The following is a 10,506-nucleotide window of genomic DNA, read 5'->3' on the forward strand; positions in this document are numbered from 1 at the left end:
CATTCTTCATGAGTATAGCTCTCGTTATACTCCACAACAAAATGGTGTCGCGGAGAGGAAGAATCGAACGATTATAGAAACTGCAAGAACAATGTTAGTAGAGTCGGAACTCCCTATTCAATTCTGGGGGGAGGCTGTATCGGCTGCATGCTACACGTTAAACAGAGTTCTTACAGTAAAGAGACATGGCAAAACTTGCTTCGAACTCCTTCAGAAAAGGAAACCGGATCTTTCTTACCTAGAACCGTTTGGTGCTCCATGTACTATGATTGAGCCGGATGGAAAGTTTGGAGCAAAAGCTATCGAGGGTTTCTTCCTTGGATATGCTACTCCGAATTTTCGTGTTTGGAATCTGGCTACCAAAAAGATTGAGCTATGGAGTGAAGTGAGGGTTCAAAGGTACACGAGTCCTGTTAGGGCTCCGGGTGATCCGTGGATGTTCGACTATGATGGGCTATTTGACTCCTTCAATCTGCCAACTTTTGACGAAGAATCAGCAGCGGCTAGGATGTTGTTGGAAAGTGACAACGCTGCTGTCTCGCCTTTGGTTAGACCTATTGTTGTTGACCCTCAAGCTTCTTCGTCTGTCAACAATATGGTTCAAAATGAGGTTTATGAAGATGCTGCTGATTATAATGAATCTTCTGAAGATGATGAATATCATGATGCAGCTGAAGGATCTTCGGCTCCAGTTGCTCCTGTTCAAGGTGCCTCTGTTGATACACCTCATATGCAGAATGTAGACACTGCTGAAGGGAATGCATCCACCTCTACCCACATTCCTGGCGTGGAGTTGGTTATTGAGCTTAATCTTAACAATTTGGGTATCAATGCACGTGTGCCAGAAAATCCTGAAATGAGGATTCATGATACCCACCCCCAGCAGAATATTATAGGAGATGTCCATCGCGGTGTGCAGACGCGTAATCAGCTGAGAAACAACCGGAATGCTGGTTTGTATTCAGCTATAAGAGAATCTGGTCTTCAGAATGACTGGTCCTTCGCGTGTTACGTGTCACAAGAAGAACCAAAATCGTGGAATGAAGCGTTGAAAGACAGTGCTTGGGTTGAAGCCATGCAGGAAGAATTGCAGCAATTTCAAAAGCTTGGTGTTTGGAAGCTTGTTGAAAAACCTGAGAACTACAAGAAAATTGGCACTCGATGGGTTTTCAAATGCAAGAAAGACGACCGTGGAGTGGTTATTCGGAACAAAGCACGTTTAGTCGTTCAAGGTTTTCGTCAGATAGAAGGAATCGACTACAACGAAGTCTATGCACCTGTTGCATGTCTGGAAGCAATTCGGATCTTTTTGGCGTATGCCTCATTCAAAGGATTCAAGGTTTACTAGATGGACGTCAAAAGTGCATTCTTACATGGTGTGGTTGAAGAAGAGGTGTACGTCGAACAGCCTCCAGGTTTTGAAGATCCTATCCATCCCGATCGGGTTTGGTTGCTCAACAAAGCTCTCTATGGTCTTCATCAAGCACCGCGAGCTTGGTATGCAACCTTATCTCACTATCTGCTGGAGAACGGTTTTCGAAGAGGTCTTATCGACTGTACTCTTTTCATCAAAGAACAAGATGGAGATCTTCTTCTGGTACAGGTATATGTTGATGATATTATTTTTGGTTCTACTAATGATGTTTTGTGTAGGAATTTCGAGCGCATTATGCAGGATAAATTCGAGATGAGTGCAATGGGGGAAATGACCTTCTTCTTGGGCCTACAAGTGCAACAAACTGAGTCTGGGATATTCATCCATCAGACTAAATATGTTGGTGACATCTTGAGCCGGTTCCAGATGTCTGATGCAACGCCCATTGGTACCCCACTGCCACAAAATCACGGAATTACTCCAGACTTGAAGGGTGAAGCTGTTAGCCCCTCATACTATCGCGCAATGATCGGATCTCTTATGTACCTCACAGCATCAAGGCCAGACATAATGTACCCAACGTGCCTGCTTGCCAGATATCAAGTCAACCCGAAGGCCTCACATCTTGCAGCTGTAAAAAGGATTTTTCGTTATTTGAAGGGTTACCCTGACACCGGTCTATGGTACCCTAGGGATAATAACTTTGACCTGATCGCATTCAGTGATTCTGATCATGGCGGATGCAAAATCGACGGCAAATCCACAACGGCTGGATGTCAGTTTTTAGGAAATCGCCTAGTCACATGGCAGTGCAAGAAGCAGACGTGCGTCGCTACATCAACATGCGAAGCTGAATACATTGCTGCCTCAAGTTGTTGCTCCCAAGTTCTTTGGATCCAACAACAATTGCGGGACTACGGTTTTGAATTCCTAATTACTCCTATTTACGTTGATAATTCTGCTGCTTTACAAATCACTAGAAATCCTGTGCAGCACTCAAAGACCAAACACATCGAAATCAAATATCACTTCATACGTGATTGCTTTGAGAAAAGGCTAATCGATGTTGTTAAGGTCCACACCGATGACCAACGTGCCGACCTTTTTACCAAAGCATTTGACAAATCAAGATTTGACTTTTTATTATTGGTAAACGGCATTAAGGTCAAGCAAGAGTAAACCAACATCGGAAAATCATTTTTGTAAATACCTTTGTGTTTTAAATTTGTCTTAGTTTATTGATTTTAGGGGGAGTAAATCCAAAAATCGGAAAATCCAAAAACATCGAAAAATTTCAAAAACACAAAAACAATAGAAAAACAAAAATGAGTTTCCTGGCGAGCAAAAGAGAAAATGATAGTACATCAGTGGTCTATCCAAACCTCTTTAAATCTTAAAATGAAAAACGATAAGCAGCTCTATATAAGATGTATCGGTAGGCTCACAATCATTTTAAAGTGTGCAGGGTGATATAAATCTTAAATCGACTGAAGACCAGGTGGGAACCATTCATTGGCATATGGTCTTAGTACCGAAATTTCGTTTGATAGATTGCCGAGGTTCTGAGATATTCGGTCTTTATGCTGCTTATCATCTGGGTATCATGGTTGTATCTTTTACCGAAAAATAACGGGGACGCAAGTCTAGATCCTCCATGATACTATACATACGTGTACATATTACATACTGCATTCGACCTCAATAAGTGATAAACAATCACATGTCCAAACAAATAAGTGATAAAATATAACATTTATCCGGGAGTCAAGTTCGTCTCTCTGCTGTACGGAAGTACTGACCTGTTCACGGACTTGCTCCTGTGCCCTCATGCATATGAAAATCAAGTTCCTCATCAATAAGTGATTATATCACATAGGGCTTGTTTTCAAATCAAAATAAGTGAGAATCTCACATCATATACGGTCAAACAGATGATAATCGGTATACTCACCGGTAAGATGAACCCTCGTGCATACCTTGATACGGGAATGTGTCGTGATGTGGATGAACACCGGTCGGTAAGTATAAATCATACCTTAACGTATCCCCTCGCCATGATTACATCTGATAAGTTGAGCTTAAGTGGACAACAATACCGATAATTGTTATAGGATGCTTATCTTAATGTTAACTAACTGAACAACAAGAGTGTTTTGGCGTGACCGTACACTGATATGATTCTCTTACCCTCGAAACTCGCAAAAAGAATGTCTGTATATATTTATTTACTGCTTATCTTTTATTGTTTTATTTTAAACAGTTTCGTCGTTTGGTGCATATCAGCACGACATTAGCGGTGATGTCGTTTGATAACACTCAAAGGATATTAAAATTGTTGTCTTTTAATTTATTCAAAAATACCAAAAAGATTTTAGGTGAGTTTTAATATAAACTTTGTAAAAGCCAAAAAGATTTTATTTCTAGTTTATTTTCGATCGTACGATGTTGGAACTCGAGTCTTCGTTACCTGAAACCTGAACGAAAACCGAATTGACTAAATCTTCATAAACGGTCGAAATTTGCAAGCTTTGAAAGTTAAATCTAAAATTGAGAAATTTATTAAACTTTCAAACTGTCGGACGGTGTTTGATTGTGACATGGTCATTCGTGTGTCATTTGTTTATACTAACTATTCCAAGCAGTTGTTCTCATTACGCGTTTAGATTTCTTGCATGTGCAGATTCTAAAGGCTAGGAGAACATGGTCGATGACAAGCTTTGGAATGGAGACACGACGTAAAGGCACTCAAAAGATGAAGATGATCGAGTTGCCGCGGACCATCATCAACACCACAAGGATCTTAAGCTTTGAAGATCAAGTCATTCACGAGCATAACTCAAGGGGGAGCTTATGTTAAGGGGGAGTTTGTCAACACACTTCCTACATAATACGGGTAGTTTGTTGATACACTTTCTGCTTTCAAGACGTGAAGACTTTGAAGATCCTCCGACTTTGATGACTCGAAAGGACATCCGAGACTTGAAGACACGAAGATCAAAGATGATCAAGATCGAGACAAAGCTACAGCCAAGGGGGAGTTTGTTGGTGCACTTGTGTCTGTACTTTGTCTGTATTCGGTCTCGATGTAAAACGATATCTATGTTAGTCTTGTAAGTTTGACCAAGTCAACTATCCTCCTAGTTTGACTTGGCCAAACAGTTTGTGCATGAATGTAAAATGTCTGTGCCGAAGGATGTCTCATCGAAGGATAGTTTAGATCCTTCGATGAGCTCGAAAGATGAATCTCGACAGATCATCCTTCGAGATGTACATAGGTCCTTCGACAGGTTTAACTTCGATAGATGATCCTTCGATCATCTATCGGATCATTCGATCAGCCTTGATGATCCTTCGGACAGACTACCTGTGTTTGGGTATAAATACCCATGCAGTGTGTTCTTTTCAGTTTAGACTTGGAGAGACACTGGAAAACACTTGAGAGACACTTCTGTCAAGAACATACACTTAGAGAGTTTACAAAACTGATTTGTAAACATTGTGCTTGTAACCGGAACCTTCATTCGCATTAATACAAGTGGTGTTAATCGGTGAATCTTGTGTGTTTTGTGTTTATGCTTGTCTCAACTCGGTTTGCATACTAGCTTGGATTCCGCACTCGCTAGTGTGTTACTATAACAAGGTTAAGGTTTAACCTCATCCTCCGCGAGGGACCTACACTCTCTTCGCCTTTAATGTTTCCTCCTGATCCTTATTTTCCAAAAGCTGCACGAAGTCGTTGATATTTGTAGTTCTCAACACTCCGTTATACTTCAGGATTTCCAAGAAACTGCTCCATTGGGGAGGCAAAGCATCAGCAAACTTTTTCACCACTTCTGCTTGAGTTGTCGCTACACCAAAATTATTCAACTCATTAAGCAAATGATAAAACCGGCTTGTCATGTCTCCCAAAGACTCCTTATCCATGCACGTGAAACAGTCGAATTCTTTCTTGAGAAGATCATGACGCAATTGGCGTGTTGCTTCATTCCCTACTCCTCTGGTTTTCAACCCGTCCCACAACTTCTTAGTTGTCTTGAAACTGACAAACTGGTGGTAGATATCCTTGCTTAACGCCTGAGTGAGAATGGCGTATGCTTTCTTTTCCAGATCATACGTTTTCTTTTGATCTTCAGGAAGATCTGCAAACGTAGCGGTGTCTGAAGCAGCAACCTCTATAGCTTGATCAAAATCTGTAGTGAAACGTATCCACAGTTCGGTATTTTGCCCCAGTACGTACGTACGAAATCTGTCAACCCATCCCGGATATTCATTTAGATGCATCAACTTTGGAGGACGATTCAAACTTCCGGTTTCGCTTTCGCTCAATAAAATACTTTGGATGCTCGGAGTTTGATTCGATACTAATGCCCATTGACTTGAAGATATGGCATTTGCTTGTGAAGATGTAGACACCGGAGACTCGGCCCATGAAGGTGATAGACTTGTACACGTGTACTTTCCACTATCTGGAGCCGGTGTACCCCACCATGAGGGTGTTGAACCCGAACTTGTATATTTTCCACTGTCTGGAGCCGGAGTTCCCCACCAACTCGGATTCATGTTTTATAAATTGAATTCCTGAAAATAACACTCAAAACAACTAAAAGATTATAAGTGACCAGCCGAAAGATCCAAGCTCGAAAGACAGAAACTTGTTGAACTAAAACAGACACACAATCGAAGGATCAACACTTGTTCGAAAGATCAACAGTGTTCGAAAGATCACTGTTGAATCTTGAACAATGTTTTCGAAAGATTCACAATTTGAAAGATCCTTATCTTTCGAATATAGGTCCTTATCTTTCGAATAACTATCCTTCGAATAGATTCCCTTGATCGAAGGATAATCCTCAAACTTCGAAAGACTGTTCGAAAGATGCTTATCTATCGAACTGTCTTTGATCGAAAGATGGTCTTTCGATGTCGAAGGATATCTTTCGAACGCAGCTGACACAACTGACACTGATGTGACAGGTTGGTGAAAAGGTGATGGGTTGGTGAAGTCAACTTTCGGCAAAACGGTATGGACAGGCTGTACCTTTCTACCAACTTTGATTTTTCAAATAAAATATTACCCAAAATGGACAACCTTATCCAGAAACCGGTCACCGGAATTATGACCGGAATTTGGCCGGAAATCACCAAGTTCCTTAAAAACAAGTTTTAAGTTACCCAACCCGCTCTTGAACACTCCCGGTTAGTTTAGAACACGTTTTTATGTTTAAAAATGCAAGAAAACCACCAAAAACCGGTGCTAAACCAAGTGTCCAAACACACCAAAAACTTGAACAAACCCGGTTTTAAACAAGGTAAAGAGCCTTAGCTCTGATACCACTTGTAGGTCCCTCGGAGGATGAGGTTCAACCTTAACCTTGTTACACTAACACACTAGCAAGTGCGGAATCCAAGCTAGAGTGCAACCGAGTTGAGACAAGCATAAACACAATACACACAAAGTTCACCGATTAACACCACTTGTATTAATACGTATGAAAGGTTCGGTTACAAGCACAATGTTTACAAATTAGTTTTGCAAACTCTCAAAGTGTGTGTGTGTGTTCTGGACAGAATGCTCTCACTATCTCTCGAGTGTCTATCTTTCTGTCTGTGTGCATCTGTCTTCTAAGTGTCTTCGCTGAAATGAACACACTGCATGGGTATTTATACCCAAACACAGCAAGTCTTGTCGAAGGATCAGGATGACTGCTCGATAGATGATCTATCGAGCATAAATCTATTCGAAGGATACACAGGGACCTCGAAGGATGATCTATCGAGGTCCATCAATCATCCATCGAAGCATATCTTTCGAGGTCATCGAAGGATTGAAGCAATCCTTCGATGGTCCATCCTTCGACACAGACATTGTACAACCATATACTAACTGTTTGTCCAAGTCAAACCGGAGGATGGTTGACTTGGTCAAACTTACATGACTAACAAGGACAACGTTTTACATCGTGACCGAACACAGACAAAGTACAGACACAAGTGCACCAACACTTAGCCGAAGTTGACTTTTTTGAAACAACCACCCATGTATGTTAACTCTCGCCTACAAAATGATAGCTAGGTGAGAAAAAATATTAGGATGTAAAATTACAACTTGAAGATATGAACGATCAGAAATAAACGGAGGGGGTAGAATGAAAATTAAAAAATGGGCAAAAACTGTAAATTTTTGTTGGGTGACCCAATTATAAAAGCCTACTATCGTTGTTATTCTTTTGTTAGGTTATGTTCTGCCGTCAGACAATTAGCTTGATGGCCGCAGTATCGTCCGTGTTTGACGAAATCGAGCCCACTGATATCGCAAAATCATCTGTGAGTGGTATCGTCCGTCATCTGTTTTTGCGTTTGGATTTTTTGATGACTGAGAATTGATCTCATTGTGCAGGGTGATGAAGAAACATCGTTGACTGCTTATAGGATTTCGGAGGACGATCTCATCTTAGGTAACTGTTTATCGATTAAATTTTGTATTGGTCTTAAATCTGTTGCAAATTTTGCACGTTTTCTGTAAAAATTTTGAGCCGATTTTGTGGATCTACGATTTATTATATATCTTTGATTTGAGGTTTTTTTTTTTTTTTTTTTTTTTTTTTTTTTTTTTGGGAATTGCGGATGTTACTGATCATATTCCTCCTGATTTTGAATATCACACGCATTGTATAATGAAAATCAGACCAAGATAATTTTTTTAACACAATTAAGTTTGTATATAATAGAATCTAAAATTAAAGGTCATTGTTAGGGATTGATTGAGTCAACAAGATGTCAAAATATTTATACTGAATCTGGTTTGGTATCTTTGTATAATATTTTGGTAAAATCAATCAAGATTTATAATTGCCCTCTATTTTTCATATCAGTCTTATGGAGTTGCTGGAAGGTGTTGATCATCAATTCAAAAACCTTTGGTGGCTTCTTAAGAGATCTATGATGGATTTTTTGAAAATTCACACTCCTTATCCCCCATGAACTTGTTCACAACGCGAAGATTCTTGCCAAATATATATAAACCAAGAATAAAACTATCATGTTCAATCGCGCTCCAAATTCTTCACTTGATGAACAAGGAACTGAAACCAATCCATTGTTTGTTTCACAACCTACATTACAAAACTCACCCTTTCTCCCCATTTCCTACCAAACCCTTCACCTTTCTCACGGATTCTCCCCCAAATCGGTTCATTCTCATCAATTTCACCAAATTCTCCTCTAAATCGGTTAGTAATGTTTGTTTTAAGTTGAATTTCTTCTTTATTTTGTAACATATTTTGTTAATTTCTTGATTTTTTTGTGTATATATGTGTGTATGCTAGATAAATCCACCCACCCACCACGTCTTCGATCAAGACGAAGTCACTTCGAGTTGAAATGAAGCCACAGATCAAGACGACGGACATGAAGACAATGGTGGTGATGATAACATGATGTAGTTTTACACGTTTTATGCAATGTTATGATGTTAATATGTGAATTAAATGAATAACTTTTAAGTAGTTTTAGGATGTTTATATAATTATTATGCTTATGTAGTTTGTTGTGAGTGGCGAAGAAAAACTGGAAATTGGCAGGCTTTGTGTATCGTTGAAAACCGGAAATTATTGTAAATGCAAAAAATAAAAGTTAAAAACGGACTTTTAGCGGTGATTTTTTGTCGCTACTGACGATCAGAGTCTTTACCGACGTAGGTCTATTGTGACGACGTGTCGTCGCTAGTGGTTGTACACCTTTAGCGACGATAAGAATTTTTAGCGGCGACAAATGGATCAATACTGACGACCTTAAAATTATTTAATGGCGAGGATTAGTACCTTTAACTTTAGCGGTGTCTATTGCCTCTTTTCTTGTAGTGTAGTGACATAATAATGGCGGCTCTCCAGAATCACAGAAACATTGATTTGAGTAGTTCCACAAATGGATTGGGTTAGGAAGGATTGTCAACTTCCTATAGCTAATGAAATCCTTTTGGGATTCATCCAAATTTTCATAATTAGTAACTCAAAACCCAATGTGGTTTACACCTTGCTACAAATCCTATTCATCGAATGCACCATTGCACCGTTGGGGATAAAGTAATCTTCACAACTAGTTATATATATGATTGAAAAGGAATGTGTGATTTAGTTTTCTAATGCGAATGAGGATCAAAGACGATATCACTATACATATGATCATGGAGTTGTTTAAGGAATCATTTTTCGAAAGAATCCCATAAAATTTTTTATGGGCCACAAGAGTAATATTGGTTGCAAAGATTTGAGAGTCAAATTAGTCGAGATGCATACCTGGTTCCACACTGATCGATTTATGATGGCATAATCTTTAATTGAATATACACTTATGCAATAAAACTAATAAAATCTACCTTTTATAAGATTCTGATTGTTCTACTTTCTATGGATTCATATGGGAGGATTTGTTGGCATAAATTCAAATCATAGGTTTTATTTATCATAATCTAGCATGTATTTGACATATATTTATTACAATGTCCATCACTCCTTTTGTATCTTGTTCTTTTAAGGGAGTTAACAGCTTAAATCTTATTTGGGGGGGGGGGTTGGTGGATAGTGCACGGTCCTCCCAACCACCGGAGTGATCCCACTCCGGGAGCCGCTACCCGACCAAGCTAGCTTCACGGTGAATAGGTGGGTGTCGGTGGCCAACTGGGCTACCTAGTTGGTTTGCATGTAATATTCCACAAGGCAAGGCAAGACATGAAAATTGAAAGCAAAATCATTAAGAACGTAGAAGGTGAACATAAATCACCAAAACAGATTTGATGGGATGGACTAAGATAGTTATTCGAAAGAACTTGTTTGGATATTACTATCTTCACTGCGTTTGAATTTCATTCCCCTTTTACCACATAAACCAATAATTATTTTTGACGTAGGTTATAAACATAAACAAATTTAAGAGAACTTACTTCTCTACACGAGTAACCAAAGAAGTTATCTAAATTAAAAAAAAAAAAAAACATGTATCACTAGAGTTTTCATGCAAACTAAAACCTCATATCTTGTAAGAAACCGAGTCATGCCGTTATATGTGAACGATGAGAGCTTTGGTGCGGAGACCACAAACTCATTAGGAAGTTGCAATGTGAATGTAACACGTTG

The 10,506-nt window shown here is 39.3% G+C and overlaps 1 long non-coding RNA gene across 1 annotated transcript; it reads left to right on the top strand.

Annotated features, from left to right (window-relative positions):
• The first annotated feature begins 7,614 nt into the window (after positions 1–7,614).
• Positions 7,615–9,001, top strand: LOC110897363. The gene is made up of 4 exons (XR_002568589.2): positions 7,615–7,699; positions 7,773–7,830; positions 8,248–8,604; positions 8,701–9,001. It is a non-coding gene; the product is annotated as an uncharacterized LOC110897363 (long non-coding RNA).
• Positions 9,002–10,506: the final 1,505 nt, after the last annotated feature.

The sequence above is a fragment of the Helianthus annuus genome, chromosome 13, assembly GCF_002127325.2.
Source record: "Helianthus annuus cultivar XRQ/B chromosome 13, HanXRQr2.0-SUNRISE, whole genome shotgun sequence".
NCBI lineage: Eukaryota > Viridiplantae > Streptophyta > Magnoliopsida > Asterales > Asteraceae > Helianthus > Helianthus annuus.